Source organism: Diabrotica virgifera, chromosome 2 (genome assembly GCF_917563875.1).
Source record: "Diabrotica virgifera virgifera chromosome 2, PGI_DIABVI_V3a".
NCBI lineage: Eukaryota > Metazoa > Arthropoda > Insecta > Coleoptera > Chrysomelidae > Diabrotica > Diabrotica virgifera.
This window is the reverse complement of record NC_065444.1, coordinates 85090727-85108984: the sequence shown is the minus strand read 5'-3', so window position 1 is coordinate 85108984 and position 18258 is coordinate 85090727.

The following is an 18258-nucleotide window of genomic DNA, read 5'->3' as shown; positions in this document are numbered from 1 at the left end:
AGATAATACCTGATGGTATAAAAAGAAGAACCGATTTTTGACAAAAGCCATAGGGATGTATCTTTCTGGTGCCGAACTTAAAACTTTTTGCAGACGCTGCTATATAGCATTAAAAAATATATTTTTTTTCTTATTAGACCACATTCAAAGGTCATTTCATGAAAAAATTGCAGATATTGCCATATGGTTTTCAAGGTGCGATATATTCTTTTGCACCATATCTCGCTTAGTTTGAATGTAACCGACATTTTAACGGTGCTCGTTTTAAATGCCTTTTCAAACACTACAAAAGCATGAGTACTTTGGGCATGCACCAAAAAAACAAACTCTTTTTACCTACCATATCTCTTTTTGTATTATAAATAGAAAATTTACGAAGGAACGAATCTCTTTATTATTTATAATCTAAAAAAATTTATATACTGTTTTTAGTTTGGTGCATAGTTTTTAAGGTATTCACAAAAAACCGTCCGAAAACGTGTCATTTTTAAATGAAAATGGCCAATTTTCAACTACATAACTCAAAAAGTATTGAGTTCTCAAAAAAAAGTATAGATCAGTTTTTGCTTAAAAATAGGTTCTCTAGCCACCTCCATGCTTATTTTGACCAACAAATTTTCCACCACCTTGAAGGGGTGGGAATTGCCCCAAGATAAAAGCGCCATATTATATAGGGTAGATTTTGTTTCTTGAGCTATTCCCTACTTACTGTGAAAATATCAAGTACATCGATGTAGTAGGATGGAATTCGGAGCCAAATTATGCTCTGCTATGATCGCGTGAGAGGGGACATACAGAAGATTCTAGCAAAATTTCTATTTTCTGTAACTGTTCGAGTTTTTGAGCTACAGTAACGAGTTTTATGACATTGGAAAGGTAATTTCGTATTCTTTCAAAATGTGTAAAAATATACAGGGTGTATCTAAAAAATTAAGAGTTTTTTTTCATTTCCGGTTCAACCGGAAGCCATATTGTGGATAAAATTTATTGAGCTAATAGATAATAAAGTACTCTATATGTCTGCCAAATTTAAAATTATAGTTTCTATTACAGAGGAAGTTACGGGCACTCGAATATTTTTTTATGAATAATTTATAACTCCCCTCCTATGAGGAGATAAGAAATTTGACTAATGTTATTGAATTAACCGATAAGATATCAAAAATATATCAAAAAATAAAAAAATTCCTTGGAGCTCTTTTTGAGAAAGTCTAGTTCAAAGTTATGTCAAATTTTGACCCCTTAAATATAGGCAACCCATAACTTTTTCTGAAAAACGATAATATTCTTGTTATAGGCCCATCTTTAGGCTATATAAATGTTTTTTCAAATTAAATTTATCTTAAACAAGTTTTTAGATTGCTAGGGAAATGTATCGGGTGGGAGGTCGGCCATGCTGGCCGCCATTTTGGATTTGGAAATGTCAAATTCCGTATTTCTATTCACCTATCGATAAGCTAACTTTATATTAAATTTCATTCGTTTGGGTAAAAATTTGCAAAAATGGGCCCCAAATAACCCCCCTATTTCGGCCCCCCTTTGAGAGGTTTTTTTCAAAAGCTTAGTTTCTCGACAAAATTCTCTTAAACTTACTCACACCAAATTTCATCGAAATCGGTCCGGTAGTTTTTGCTGGGCGGTGGCGACATACGTACGTACATAAGTACGTACATACGTACGTACAGACATACGTACAGACATACGAACATACTTCCGACATGTTTTTTTTATTTGCTTTCTACACTCAGGGGGACTCAAAACGTCAAAAAAAGTGAAATCTGAAAAAAAATTTTTTGCACGATCCTATAACTTTATCTATTATACTCATACTACGTATGTAGTACGATAAAGTAAAATCATAAAAATATCATAAATGACGCGGCATAAATAACAATTATTAACGCAACAACAGAATCACTTGGAGAGCGGAAAGTAACAAACACTATTATATCAAAAGAGAAAACTCCATGGCATATAGAGAAACTGAAAACAATATGTGAAGAAAGAAATAAAGCATTTTTACAATGCCAGTACACAATAAACAAAAGAGACATAAAACCTTTATAAACGAATCAGAAATGAAATGAATACTTTAGCCAAAAAAATAAAAAGGGAACACTAGCAGAGCATCTCAAATCAGATGGAAAACGACTATTACGGAATACGAAGAGAAGAAATATGGATAATAATCAGATGATAAAGTAAACAGATGAAGCTCTACTACAAACAAGACACATTGAGAAGGAAACATGGGTAGACTACTTTCGACCCTATTTGCTAATGCTGGCTGACGATAATAAACCACCGACCTAAAAATGACGACAAACAAAAATATCCATTTTGCAGGGAGATTCAAAGTAAGCACTAAGGAAATTATAAAAGAGAAAATACCAGGAGAAGACAGAATGCAGAAAGCAAACGCCTAAAATACGGTTGACGAGTCTCACAGAATACTGCATGAAATCCTAAGTATGGAGGAGAAGAATGGAGATCACATATCCTAATACATCTCTTCAAAAAGGCAGACAAACTGAACCCGGAAAACTAAACGGGAATTAAAATGTTAAACACAACACTAAAATTAGCGACCAAAGTAATAAAACCTAAACAACTGAATGGAATTTTAACACTAGTAGAAGAGCCACAAGTTTTTAGTTAGACAAGATCATGCACCGACGCTATATTTATAATGAGGGAAGTGCAAGAAAAATCCAGTTTTATGTAATCCTAAAATAGTATTTGACGGGGTCAATTTAAATTACCAGAGAACGGCAGTTCTCGCTAGTGGCGCACACCAACACCCCCCTACACGCAACACTATATATACACGAAATTTTCGATTTTCTAAATCTGATTGCTTTGAAAGATGGGCCAAGTCCCATCTTAAAGTTCAGGAAAAGACTCACCCATTCATATATCAACCATCCATTTTGGTCCAAGGGTGTGGATTTTACGGCCCTTTCTATTTAGGGTCTGTTTTTCGCTCTAGTCCCCAAAACTCCCAAAAACTTCAAAAATTTAATTCCGACCTTTGCGGCTTCTAATAGTACTGATCATTACCTTTCCAACGCATGTCTAATTTTGAAAATCGGTTATACCATTCAAAAGTTACCGAGCTCAGAATTATGACTCAATTTTTATTTAAAAAAAGGGAAAATGTTTGTGGATATGTATGGGTGTTTGAAAGTTCAACCGATTTGAATTTTTTTTTCTGTGTTTGAAGAGGGGGTCAGGGTCGATTCAGAACCGGTGTAGTTTGTGACTTTTGATTACCCATAAGCCAGCTACAGGACTTAGTAGGTACAAAACGGCATATTTTTTGGGGGCATATATCTTCGAATCAAGAAGAGACAGGAGAACCGTAAATACACCAAATCAATAGAGTTAAGTTAAGCTTTCAACTTGTGTTTAAGACGTCAGGATCAGACATATACACGGCTCAGTATAGCCGAAAAACTGAAAAACTATACTTTGAAAATTTTGGTTTTTCGACAATTACTCAAAATTTCAACCTACGAATTGCGCCAATAACTGAGCGTTTGTAGAAAGACTCTAGACGAATCTAACGGTGTATACGTCATATCCGGGAAAATTCGAATCTTTAAGCTATAGGCTTCATAAATATGATCATATCTATTTCCTACGGGAAAAATGGTTTCTCAAGCTCAATAATTCCTGGAATAGCTTCAGTTATCATACTTGACCTTAGATCCATCATATACTACTGGTAAGTACCTTACAAACTCATGTTTACTGACCAAAATCGGTTAAGCCTTTTATAAGTTATTAAGCTACAAAAGTATAATCCAATTAACGATTATTTCCGAAATGGTTTATGTAGTTGTAGTGATTACGACGCTAAATTTGATCTGGTAACGGGCAATCCGACTTCATTTACCGGTCATCTCAATATTTTTTTTAATCTATTTCGATAGAATTAAATCTATTTTACATTCGATGGACACTAGATCATTTGGGAGATAATGCAAGAAAGGTGACCATTTATAAAGCTTAACGAGTAATAGAGGAACATTGCATTCAACTTCATACATTTAATTTATAAATAACTTTGAAAAACTCCAGATACAAGAATAAAAACCCGCTAAACGCCTTAAAAATAAGTGGCGCATACAATATTCCAGCTACAAAAGATCTGATATGAATATTATGGAGCAAAAATGTATTTTCATTTTGATGTAAAACAAAATTCTAGTTTTATTTTAAAAGATTTTTCCATAATATTTGCTAAATTTGAAGTAAACGCGCCACAAAAGAGTTTCAAAACTCAAACTGTATCAGAGCTACTCTTTTGTGGCGCGTTTTCTTCAAATTTAGAAATATTACGGAAAAATCTTTTAAAATAAGTAAAACTAGAATTTTGTTTTGCATCAAAACGAAAATACATTTTCCCGCCAGGTAATATTCATATCAGATCTTTTGTAGCTGGAATATTGTACGCGCCACTCATTTTTAAGGCGTTTAGCGGTTTTTTATTCTTGTTATGTTATACACCATATGCAAGAGAGATACCTCTAGGAGTAATCAAAACAATCGCAAATATCTACCAGAACAATAAAATATAAGTAATACTAGAAGAGCTAACTGAGCCCGTTGAAGCTGGATACGGGAAGAGAATTTACTGAGATATCTATTTTTCAAACCTAATCATGGATTAAATAATAAAAAGAGTAAAAACGAAAAAATAATACCAAATGGAAGAAAAACAACTTATACTGATATGACCTGCAGACGACGCAATACTTATATCTCAAAAAGAAGATGTTTTAAAAAGTATGCTGCACCAATTTAATATAACCGCCAAAAATTTTAACATAATGATTTTTTCAAAAAAGACAAAGTACTTGGTTATAACTAGACTTAGCCAAATATGTAAATAAAAACATATGAAATATGCGCATAAATATGCAGTATTTTATACAAAAATATGCATGTTCATCTAGAAAATATGCACATAAAAATAAAAAAAATATAAGTATGTATATTTAAACAACTCAGAAAGTATTATCCATTTTATTTACAAACATATTTAAAATATCTTCGTAATTTATAGTAATTAATATTTTTGATTTATTTTGCAAACTAACCTTAGGTATTTAACTATTTAAGTATTTTAACAAATAAATGATATTACTTCGAATTGTGCCAACACTGAATTAATGATTAAATGCTGTTTAAATTTTTTTAACAAAAATTTATGGCTTCTGAGTAGGTACATATTACAATATGTTTTTTAAATGAAAAAACTTCTTTCTACATCAACCGATGTTACTGGGGTATTTTTCAAATTGACGGTAATCTTTGGTTTCACATTAAGAGTGTCCTAACTAAGAGTGTCCCACCTAGTACCTACTTGAACTAAGTACTTCAGAAAGGACCTGGAAACTATTTTCATAACAATTAAAATCAAGAATCTTGAAAATAACAAGATAATATGACTGTGAAAGCAGGCAGGTCCCCCAAATATGTACAGGAGATTCTTGGTTTTTGTTTATTTATCTAAGACAAAATACTACGAGCCTAAATCTAAGCACACAACTAAAGGTTATTGTAAGAGAAAACAATGTTAAGCGACTTTTCAGCACATTATTGAATGATTTGAATTTTTTAGATCCTATTTTTTCATCACAAGAAATTAAAAAAATGCCTGAGAAAATAAGAAATATGTATATCGATTTATTGCGACCTTGTGTCAGCACATATTAGAAAATATTCTCTTATGAAATAATATAGCACACAATTTTGTAGTACTTCCAGTTTTACCACAAATTGAGCAGTAAACTTTATCCCGTAGATGTAGGTTTTATCCAAGTTTGAAGCAGTGTTTTTTTTTGGCAGTTTCAAATTGCAATTCACAATATTATTGCAAAGACAGGTGTTACCGGTTCCAATTTTACAACATAATTGATTTCTAAAACTGACCATCCCAATAAAAGTTTTTACCTAGAGGTATAAACTAGCAGATTTTGGAACCCTTACTCAAGAACAAAACTAAAATATATATCTAGAGATATTAAAACAAAATTAAATATTCGGATTTCCAAGCTCTTGATTTATTTGATGAATATCTATACACATAAAATTTCAAGTTGTATGCACTTTATGCACACTGTTATAGAAGTATGCAAATTTTGACATTTTTGCATATTTTATGCATAATATGCAAAATATGCAATTTGCATATTTGCCTAAATCTAGTTATAACAGTAAATCTACAGACGAAAATTTGTGCTCAAATTTGAGCGTCAAATAATATAATAAAACAACTGATGGGGTTTAAATATAGTCGATTAGCTAATCTGAGACACAACTGTCTACATTACGATAACAATAAAAATGCACTGTATAGAAATAAACAAACCAAGACACGTTGAATGTTCGAGGAGCACCCCCAAATCATGATTTGAGAGTGCTGCTCGTGCTTGTTTATTTCTCATGCATCTTTATTATGATTGTAGTGTAGCCAGTTTTGTCTCAGATTAGCGAATCGACTCACATTATCTAGCTATGGTAAGCTCGAAACATAAGTGGAAGATCAAGTAAATAGAGCTACACGAGCTGCAAGATGCTTGAATGAAAAAAATATGAAGAAAAAAGTATAATAATAGTCTCCCGTTTTATACCGCTAAGGTGGCTTTAAGATTATAGCAGGGTAGTCTGCTATATCTAGGGCCTGCGGTATACAAGGAAGGTAACAGGGCCAGTGCTACGCTTCAACCGAGAAAAAGAAAAAAGTATATTAACAAGACATTAAAGGCAGACTTTATTTAGTAATTATTAACTATTTAGTAATTATTTTTCTGCCAATTTTACCAAATTTACAAAATTACTTACTAAAATCACTAGCCAGTTTTGTCTGAGTTTAGCGAACCGATTATACCTATAATTAGACCCAAGCAGAAACACGACCCAACACAGAGAGTACAAAAAGAATACTAGAAACAGTAAAACCCTTAAGAGGATCGGTACGTATTTTCGGCTGCAATGCTATTCAAATGGGGACTCATTTTTTTCGAATCCTCAGAAAACTAATAAGTATTTTTGAAAAATTTAAACGCAGAATGAAAGATTACGTTATTAGTGAGGGCCGAAAGTCCCTGAGAACTTCTATAATGTTTATTTTAATAAGTTATAGGGGTGAAAAACTAAGAGAAAATTTAGTGTGATTTTTAATTTCAAATATCTCATTCAAAATAAACTTTCTATTTATTCTAAGGGACTTTCGGCCCTCGGTAATAATTTAGTCTTTCATTCTGCGTTTAAATTTTTCAAAAATATTTATTGGTTTTTTCAGGATTCGAAAAAAATGAACACAATGCCGTGGTAATATTTTCCAAATCTATCTTTGTCTTACAACGCACTCAGCCGAATATAATATTGTCAGCATATATTGTCAGTCAGACACTGACAATCAGTGGCAATTTTAAATATTTGACATTGCATCGGGAATATTTTGAGTTAATGATTAAATATTATTGATATATAGTGTATTTCATAAATAATTGATTTAAGACGTGAACTTAATAAAAAGTTATTATATAAATAATATATTCTTTGATCCAAGTATTTTGTTGTTAAAGATGTTTAAAATTGTAAGCGTTCCATAGCAATATATTATTAAAAGATCACTTTAACACTTTTCCTCTTTTCTCGATTGAGTATTAGTTTTTGTTGTACAAATAAATTATTACAATCACTGAATACATAGTTAGTGAAAAAATTATCAAATTTATTAACTGAATTAATAATTTGCAATTATAAAAATAACAGTTATCCAAGAACATTCAAAACCCATCTCTTTAAATTAATGATGACATTTTCAAGTAGAATGACATTCTAGTAATGTTTATATATCCATACCAGTGTGAATTTTCCTACACGTAATTTGCCTTGTAAAGACAGAAAAAGTAGGGATACACGTAAAATATTTGCGAATTATGTACCCATAGCCTTAAGGAAAATTGATGGTAAGACACTATGGGAGAGAGCTAGAAGTACAGATACAAGGAGGCACAATGGGAAAATATCGGGAATTGGATAAGACAGAACAAAGTAGATTGGAACGAGCATATAAGCCGAATGACATCAAATAAAGTAGTAAAGACGGCGAGGGACGGTTCCCCAATAGGAAGACGATCAGCTGGAAAACCACGAAAATGATGAAACGGCAACTTACTGGAAGCACTTTGAAAAACATATAAAATCATATCTACACAAAAAGAAGAAGAATCTTTATCCTTGTCCACGCGGATTCAATAGCTTTCAGTACGATTTCCTCTAATTCGACTAATTGTAATATTTTATGTCCAATTTTTACTTATGTTCCCTGATTGTAGTAGATGTGTTATAATTCTTTAGATAACGTTTTTGTTTCTAAAAATATTGATGATCACTTTTTAAATAGTATCGAAGACTTTTGTGTAGTTTGTAAAACAGATACTAAGAATTGTTTATTTCCAGATCCCAAAAGAATATTTCAGGAAAATAAAACTTTATTCAACAAAAAAGTATATAAGTTGGTAAAGTAACAATTAAATCAGCATATCATCCTAGATTATGACTATTATTAGTACGTAAATACTTATTTACTTTCCATGTCCGAACACCAACAACTTTAAATTCTGTATTTACAATCGTTGGGCACATAGATGGCCCTGTTATTTGCTAAAATGTGGTCTTCTTCTGTGCAGGTCTCTCTCATCTCTGTTCATGATAGTAGATGGTGATTATTTTTAACCGCGCCACAGTTACTAGCCCAACGAGAAATGCCGGTTCTGTCTGCATTCATTTCCTCTGAGGGGAAAGATGTGTTGTAGTAGTTCACGCTTGCCATAGACTCAAACTATTAGGTAGACCTCTTCGATAGGAGTCGGTTTCAGGCAACCCGATATTATATGAACCGTTTCGTTTAGAGCTACGTCGACGTTTTTAGCGTGAGCAGAGTTTGCCCACATTGGTGCTCCAAACTCCACGGCCAAAAATTATGGTGCTAAGGTGGAAGTGCGGAGAGTGGGTGGTTGTACTCCCCATTTTATATTAGTTAGTTTGTGGATAATAATATTTCTGGCACCTACTTTTTACTTGGCATCTTAACAGTGGTATCGATAAGACAGAGTTCTATCTAGACCTACACCAAGGTATTTTAGCGTCTCGTTGTGTTCCAGTATCTGATCACGCTATTCTACCTCTAGTGGCCGTCGAGCATGCTTGTTTCTAAGGTAGACAGCACATACTGCGGTTTTTGTAGGATTGGGTTTAAGATGGTTTTCATCATAGTATATAGTGCTAAGTCTCCCAGGTCATCTGTCAGTTTCACTTCGACTTCATTGATGGTTCTTGACTGAGCTGCCGCAGCTGTATCATCAGCGTAAATAAATTGCCTTGTTTGTTGGTGTATGGGTTGGTCGTTAGCGTATATGTTTTATATAATCGGCGCGAGTACGCTTTCCTGTGGGGGTCCATTTTTTTTCGTAAATAGCAGGATATAATATAATAATAGTAGCAAATAAATAATAGGTAAATAAATAAGTTTGACTTTGGCATAAAAGATTGGGTTTTATTATTTAATCGCGCCACTTATTGATTATAGTGATAGTAAAGATATACGAATAAAATTTTTTATTGCCATCCATATAAATTCGTTGACGTTTCAGATATAGATGGCATGCAAATTTTAATACTTTTATAAATAAAATATCCGATTTTTCATCGACTCAGCAATAAAATTTCAATGCACACTATTAATTTACTACATCCTAAAATAACTTTACTTCACGTAGTAGATATTATATACTAAACACTCAAAAACAAAACGGCCCTATTAATTACGTAGAACCGAAAATAAAATTGATTTACACCCGGTACTGGCGAAAGCTTTTAATTATTACTTTACTGGCATAGATATAGTCCAGTCAGAAAATGGTTTCGCCTAGGAATAAGTGTAAATGTCATAAATTTGTATAGATGTTTGGTTTTAGCATTTTACAAATTGCCTTACAAATATCTTTTTTTTTGCCTTAGGTTCAAGACCTATTTAGCCAGACAATTTATTAATAAGTAAAAAATTACATTTTATAATAATATACCGGGTGGTGAATTGGAAAACGGGCCATAAGGAAGTCAATGTAAAATTCTAAATTGTTGAATTCCTGCTTCCCTAATTATTTTACATCAAAAGTCATAAGAAACTATTTGTAGAGGATTAAAATCTGTATTAAAAACAAAAGTTAAAATTGTTCTACGATTTAAACAGAGTCCAAAATTTTGAAAAATAGAATACATTTGCCATACCTACGTAAGTGCATAAAAGTAAGGCCACACGTTACTATTTCTGACAGTACGCAAACTATTGACTGAATAAAACATCTTTATTATGATTACTTTCTCCTCAACTGAGGACATCCTTTCGACTTTATTATTTTTTAAACAATAAAAACGATAAAATAAAAATACTGACAGTTCAAAATATTGTTAATATAATAATTTCATTGTGACCGAAGGCAACCTTATACACATTCTTGCACTGTGTGTGGCCTAAATTTGGCAAATACTTTGATAAAATTTATTATATTTTACAAAATTTTGGAATGTGTTTAATTCGTAGAACAATTTTAACAACTGTTTTCAATAAAGATTTCAATCCTCTACAAATATTTTCTCATGTCTTTTGATGTAGAATAATTAGAGAAGCAGGAATTCAACAGTTTAGAATTTTACATTGAGTTTCCTATGGCCCGTGTTCCAATTCACCACCCTGTATACATATAAATACAGTAAAATAATAAAAATAATATATAGTTTATGCCGGTCAATTTCCATTATGCACATTCACTCGATTTCCTAACCTTCCCATTGGAAACACTATTGAAGATTGTACAACAAGGAATAACATGGACACACGCTTCACGCTAAGGTGCCCGTCATAGCGACTTTTTTTTTAAACAGACAATACAGGCAACGGTTAAAGGTAAATAACATAAAAGGAAAGACAGTAGGAGAATACAACTACAGCCCTAACATTTCGCATTCACGCAACACTGTTTGAAGAGGAGGTTTAAATTTTCCGTTTGATCAGTTTGAAAAATTCCCATAAAGTTGTTCTAATGGTTGGGTTCCGACTGCTTAAATATAGGAGAGAAGCGACGTTCAATGGTAATATGATTTTTTGTTGGGAGATGGCTTCAAATTAAAATTTTATTGCTTCTTGATTATACCGACACTGGAACATCCAGTGGTTAAGGTCATCAAAACTGCCGTCATATTCACATGTATCTGTTTCTGATAGTTTTATTTTATATAGGTATAAGTTTACTGTAGCATGTCCAAGAAGGCATCTAACGTACATGGTGTAAATTTTTCGAGAGATGGGACTTCTCTCGCTTAGGAGAGAAGACGGAAGAGTTGGATATATATTGCAATATGTATTTTTGCTACTGTTAGTAAAGGATTGTCACTCAATTTCCCAACTAAGTCTAACGTGTTTCTTCCTAGCTGCAACTATATCCCATTTGGGCAACTCATTGTATTCTAGGCCCACTAAAATGGCGTCTTTAGCAAAATGGTCCACTTTCTCATTGCCTGAAATATTAGAGTGACCTTTTACCCACACAAAGCAAACATTTCTTCTTAGCAAACTTAGGAGCCTTATTTTGTCAAGTGCATCTACAATTAATCTGTTGCTATATATGTGTTTAGATACAAATATCTTAAATTACGGGAATTGTTTTTTGTCTTCTTTCCTTGATTAAAAATAAACTTTAAAATATTCTTTGTTCAATTTCAAAATCTACAGTCACTCAGCTGCCTTCAATATTTTATTTTAATATTTTAATGTTTTGTACCCGAGATTTTAAGTTAGTTAATTAAACAAAAAAAAAGTGTGTGTAATTTGTACCCACGTAAGAAGTTATACTTCTACTATATGATTTCAACGAAATAAATATACTTTAATGTTTATTTTAATTTTATTTAAATATTAAACTAATTTTAATGCTTACCACTTTCCAAAAATAAAAAAAAAGAATAGAAATGGTCCGGATTTGAACCCAAGACCTATCGATCTCTAACCGAATGTTCTACCAATAACGCTACGAGCTCTCTGTTTACACAGTTTCTCGGACATAATGCCAATTCACGGTAACAAACAGATGAAGTGAAGTATAAATAAAAATATTTTAACAATACTACTTATCTTACTCCCGAGGAAGACAAAACCAGAGACACAAAAATTATAATAAATATATTTACTAAAAGCACTAATAATCTTTTCACACCTTTTTTTGCACTGATATATTATACCTAACTTGAAAGATTTGGCAACTTAACGCCATACTCTCTCTGTGAGCATGCGCGTAGGATAATAAAAATTCACTTCCAATCGCGACTAAAGAAGTATAACTTCAAACTTAAGTTAATTTTGCTTTAACTACTTAGAGAAAACATGAAATGAAAAGATTAAAAAATATACTAATACAGCAGATATACATACAGGGTGGACCAAAGAAAAAAGTCCACCTCGATATTTGGCAGTAATTATCAGATTTTAAGGAAATGCTGAAACTGGTCGATTTTTATTTTCAAATTACAATGTTTTGATATATATTTCATATTAGTGACGGCATCCATCTGGGAATGACGTAATCGATGATTTTTTAAATGGGAATAGGGGTCCTGTGGTAGCTCATTTGAAAGGGTGTTCAATTCTATATTTAGTAATATAAAAAATAATATCATTATTTGCCTAAATAAATATAAATTAGAAAACTATAGACCCATTAGCCTCTTATCACTCTTCTATAAGTTGTTTGTAAATATAATTTCATTGCGTCTAACAACTAAACTGGATAGTTATCAGCCTCGGGAACAGGCAGGATTCAGAAAAGGTTATAACACCATAGACCATTCAAGTAATAAGAACACTAATCGAAAAATCAAGCGAATATAACATAACACTCTGGAGAGCTACGGTAGATTACGAGAAGCCATTTGACTCAATAGAAATTTGGGCAATCCTTAAGGCCTTAAGCAACAATAGAGGGGATGATCGATATTCAAAAATCATTAAGTATGTATACGACAATGAAACATCGCAAATAAAAACAGAAGGAAAAACAGAAAAGATAAAGCTGCAAAGAGGAGACAAGGAGATTGTATCTCACCCAAACTATTTACCTTAGCTCTAGAGGATATGTTTCTAACTTTGAAATGGGCAAATAAAGGAGTGACGATAGACGACGAAAACCTAAGCCACCTGAGATTTGCTGATGATGTTACGCTAATGACAAAAACAGAGAAAAATTGCAGGAAATGCTATTGGACCTAAATACCAAATCAAAAGAAATAGGATTAAAAATAAATCGAGCAAAAACTAAATACCTAACCAACGAATCTCTAGATACAAATAGGAATATAACTCTGGACAACAATAATATAGGAAAAGTTGAGTCGTATGTATACTTAGGACAAAAAAATATAACTGTCAAAGCTTAAACTAGAGGCTGATTTAAATAGATGTTCCTTAGCATGGGCAGAATTTGGTCGATTAGGTACAAACAGTATTTAATCCAACTTGCCAAACACTTTAAAGGCAAAAACGTTCGATCAATACGTGCTGCCAGTTCTGACACACGGAACTGAAATTTGGGCTTTTAACAACAGCGTAGTCCACAAACTTTAAGTGACTCAGAGAGCTATGGAACGAAGAATGCTCAACATTAAGCTTAGAGATCGCAAGTCCAATGAAATCACGGTCAAAAGTAATAGATGTGACCCAGAAGGTTGCCATGTTGAAATGGAACTTAGCAGGACACCTAGAAGGAATAGAAGACAACCGCTGAACAAAGCGAATTCTCTAGTGACGACCAAGGGCAAGCAAAAGAAAAATAGGCAGACCTCAAACAAGATGGACTGATGACATTATGGCTTGGTACGAATGGATGCAAAAAACAGCAAACAGCGATGTTTGCTCCTACCTATGAAACACCTATGAAAGGCTTACATCTGACAATGGATAAAATAGCTGTTGATGATGATGGAGATGATGATGACCGTTATTTATACAGGGTGGCCAAAAAAATAATTTTTAGTTAAATTGCTCGAGACAGAAATGGAAGATCAGGTGAATAAAGCAAACAGAGCCGCAGGTTGCCTGATTGAAACAATATGGAGAAATAAAAACATCGGAAAAGAAGTGAAAGGCAGAATTTACAAAACAATCATCAGACCAATAATGACATACGCGGCATTAACACTACCTGATACAGAAACGACAAAAAGAATGCTAGAAACAGCAGAGATGAAACTGTGGGATAGAGCTAGAAGTGCAGATATACGAAGGAGGTACAAGGTGGACAACATTAATAACTGGGTGAAAAGCAGAAGAGTAGAATGGAACGACCACATAAGCCGAATGATGACAAATAGAGTAGTAACGACGGCGAGAGACGGTTCCCCAATAGGAAGAGGATCAGTGGGAAGACCACGAAAAAGATGGAATGACAACTTACTGGAGGCACATTGAAAAACAGACAGAGTAATGTATATATAAAAAGAAGAAGAAGAAGAAGAAGATATTACTGAATAGAGAATTGAACATCCTTTCAAATGAGCGACCACTTGACCCCTATTCCCATTAAAAAAATCATCGATTGCGTCATCACGCTCTGATGGATGACGTCACTAGTATGAAATATATGCCAAACAAATGCAATATAAAAACAAAAATCGATCTGTTTCGGCATTTCCCTAAAATCTAATAGCTACTGCCAAATATCCAGGTAGACTTTTTCCTTTGGCCCACCCTGTATATATAGGTACTTTAAAATATAGAATCATCAACAACAATGTTAACAAGGAGAGCATAATATCGTCCATAATTTTCATAATTCAGTCGTAGCTTACTCACCATGCTGAACAGCTTGAAATCTATGCTTGACATGACCATATAAAGTTTCATTAGCCCTTTATTTTCAAGTTTATTGTCAAAAAAAGAAGATAATATCAACCGTTATTATTTTTATGCAGCAATAAGCGTTACAAAAAAGCACCTAAAGATTATATAAGAATTCGACGCCTACTAACAAAAAAATTAAATCTGCCCCAGAATCAAATGCGGACGATTTTGACAGAGGTTTACGTAAATAATCATATTAAATAATAAATTTTTTGGCCACGAACAAACCAGTTCCTACTTTAAGACATAGGGTCACCTGAAACTTTGAGTAAATTGATGAGTGATATGAGATTCCGATGGAGAAAAGGAACATTCTAATGGACAAACCTGATACATGTACATGTTCTTATACTGATAGACGATTATAGATGTACTACAATCTTTTTCATATTGTCAGCATTTTGGTTTAACGCAGCAAGGGACGTAAATACCCAAAACGACGAAAGAGTTAAAATCATAGAGTTGAAAATATGCCGCCACATAACGTTTCCCACAACGAATTGGGAACATTCAGAGATATAATATTAGTGTAGGAAACAGAGGTTGAACCTTGTAAAATGGACACAAGTCCGGTTTTTTTCTGGTATATCAAGTGGTGCTTATTATGAGACTAACTTTTTCTTAAAAAATTTCGCCCCGGAACCCCCCTGTTCATCCCTTTAAAGGGGGTAATTTGTGGTTTTTGCGGAACGTAGCCCCTCATGTACCTTTTGAAAAAAATTTCTCTTATAGAAATATGAAGAGGACTATATTTTCTACGATATATTTCGCAACAGCATATGTCCATCACCCACGGTATAGTGGAAGTGGGGCCCGAAAATTGATGTTTTTAAAAAGATGTTTTCAAAAAAAATTTATTTTCCCTAACTGTAATGGAAATTAAGAAGAAATCCTGAGGCAATTATTCACAAATAAGTGACTGATTTTTTGGTATAGGTTTCACTTAAGGGTAATTGCCCTTTTTTTAATTACAGGTTGTTACATTTAAAAAAAAACCCTTTTTATACCATCTGAACCGTTTATGATAGAGTGAAAAGACTTTCAATGATTACCCATGTACTGGTGCTATTTACAAATTTGTATAATGCAGCTATATGCTATAAAAATGCTATAAAAATAAATGAATAGTTTTATAATCTTTAAATATATCACTTGGTTTGAGAGGGGGGTGATCGCCCCTTGTCACCCCTCCCTGGAACCGCCACTGCTTAGCGACCACCTAAGGGTGAATATTGTGCTATTAAGGTAGCATTAATGTAATAAAATGCGTGTAGGTGGGGAAAATATGCAAAAATTGATTTTGGGCCACCACTGTGGCTTTGGGGCGCAAAGAATATAAAATGTGCATAGGTCATAATTTGTAGGTTACACTGTGTTGTTTTATTTTACATAAGTACTTTATCAATAAAACGAACAGGTGACAAAAAAAAACAAAACTGGAGCCCGCCAAAGCATGACTGAGGTTTACGGCTCCACTGTGCGGTAACGGTTGCTTATACGAAAAAAATGAATAGGACCTAATTTTTAGAGTAAATATTGGTGTTTAACCTTGTACAGGTTTTGTTTAAAAAGAATGCATAGGTAATGAGAAAATAGTAAAAATTTGCTCGCCAAGGGATAGGGGTAGTTTCTGCAGTATATTTTCAAGGATAGGGGTGGTTTCCGCAGGGATGTTGAAATAACCATATATATTTTTTAAAAACATTATTGATAAAGCATATGTCTATATGGATCAAAAAGCAAAAAAAACATTATTTTTTCAACCCCCCATTTTATTTAATTTTTTTTGGGTACAGGGGTTGCACTAGGAAATCGCTTTTGCTTTCGCATGCACAAAATGATATATAAAATATATTAATAAAGAGCATTGTGTGTGAAGGATTCCAAGAAAATCACTTTCTTTATTAATTCTTCTTTTTTTGGGTGGTTCCGGGGAAAAAATGGGGGTGCATTATACAAATTTGTAAATAGCACCAGTACATGGGTAATCGCTTAAAGTCTTTTTACTCTAGCATAAACGGTTCAGAAGGGTTTTTTTTTAAATGTAACACCCTGTAATTAAAGAAAGGTCAATTACCCGTAAGTGAAACATATAGGTACCAAAAATCAATCACTTATTTGTGAATAATTGCCGCAGGATCTCTTCTTAATTTCCAGTACAGTTAGGAAAAAATATTTTTTTTAAAACATCTATTTTAAAAACTTGTCAACTTTGGGGCCCCTCCCCCACTAAACGGTGGGTGATAGACATATGCTTTTGGGAAATAAATCGTAGAAAATATAGTCCTCTTCATATTTATATAAAAGAAATTTTTTGCAAAAGGTACAGGAAGGGCTACGGTCCGCAAAAACCATATAATAAGCACCCCTTGATATACCAGAAAAAAAATAAAACCGGACTTGTGTCCATTTTGCAAGGTTCAGCCTCTGTTTTCTACACTATATAAAGAAATATTCATTTACACATCCTAATTCAGATACAAACTGTGAAAAAATTTACGTTTTTCAATTATGAACTAATACACTGACAAATAAGATTTCCATTACACCGGGGGCTTTCAATAAATATGTTCTTAGAAAATCGGATATAGTTGAAAAAATAAGGGGTGAAACGATCGTGTCTTTGGCACCGTTTAAATAGGGATGAGTGGAGTAAGGCTAAAATGAAGAATGAGTTTATTAGGGGAAGTCTAGTGGTGGCACCAATTGATGACAAGATGATATAGCATAGGTTAAGATGGTTTGATTATGTTCAACATCGAGACGTTAGTCACCTAATACGAAGAATAGTCAGCCTGTATATACAGCCAAAAGATACAAACATTAAATATCGTCAGCATAGTTTTTCATTTTATTGGAGAGCTTAAGCAATATATGTGTTTTTTTTGTTAATTTTACCCTAGACATACCTAATAAATATGTTTTGTTAGTAAAAACTTTTATTTATCCCTAACAAATTTCTTATTGTACAATTTTGCGTTAAGATAAGTGATCTAGCTACTAGCTTTATTATTACACATTCGTTGCCATGTTGTTAAAAATGTAGATTACCTTAAATCCAGGTGAATTTTGAACATTAGGAAATAAATATTACGAACAAATATCTTTAATCCATGAAGTCACAACAAGAAATAGAAGATGAAACAGTGTAAAAACTTAAGAAGAAAATGAAAGCATGAAAGTATTAATAGTAACAAAGAAAAACTAACTGAATATAGGAGTTTGTGCTCACACAAGTGAAAAGGACTTAATTTATCAAGCTCAAAACATAAATTTTCAGTATTTTTCAT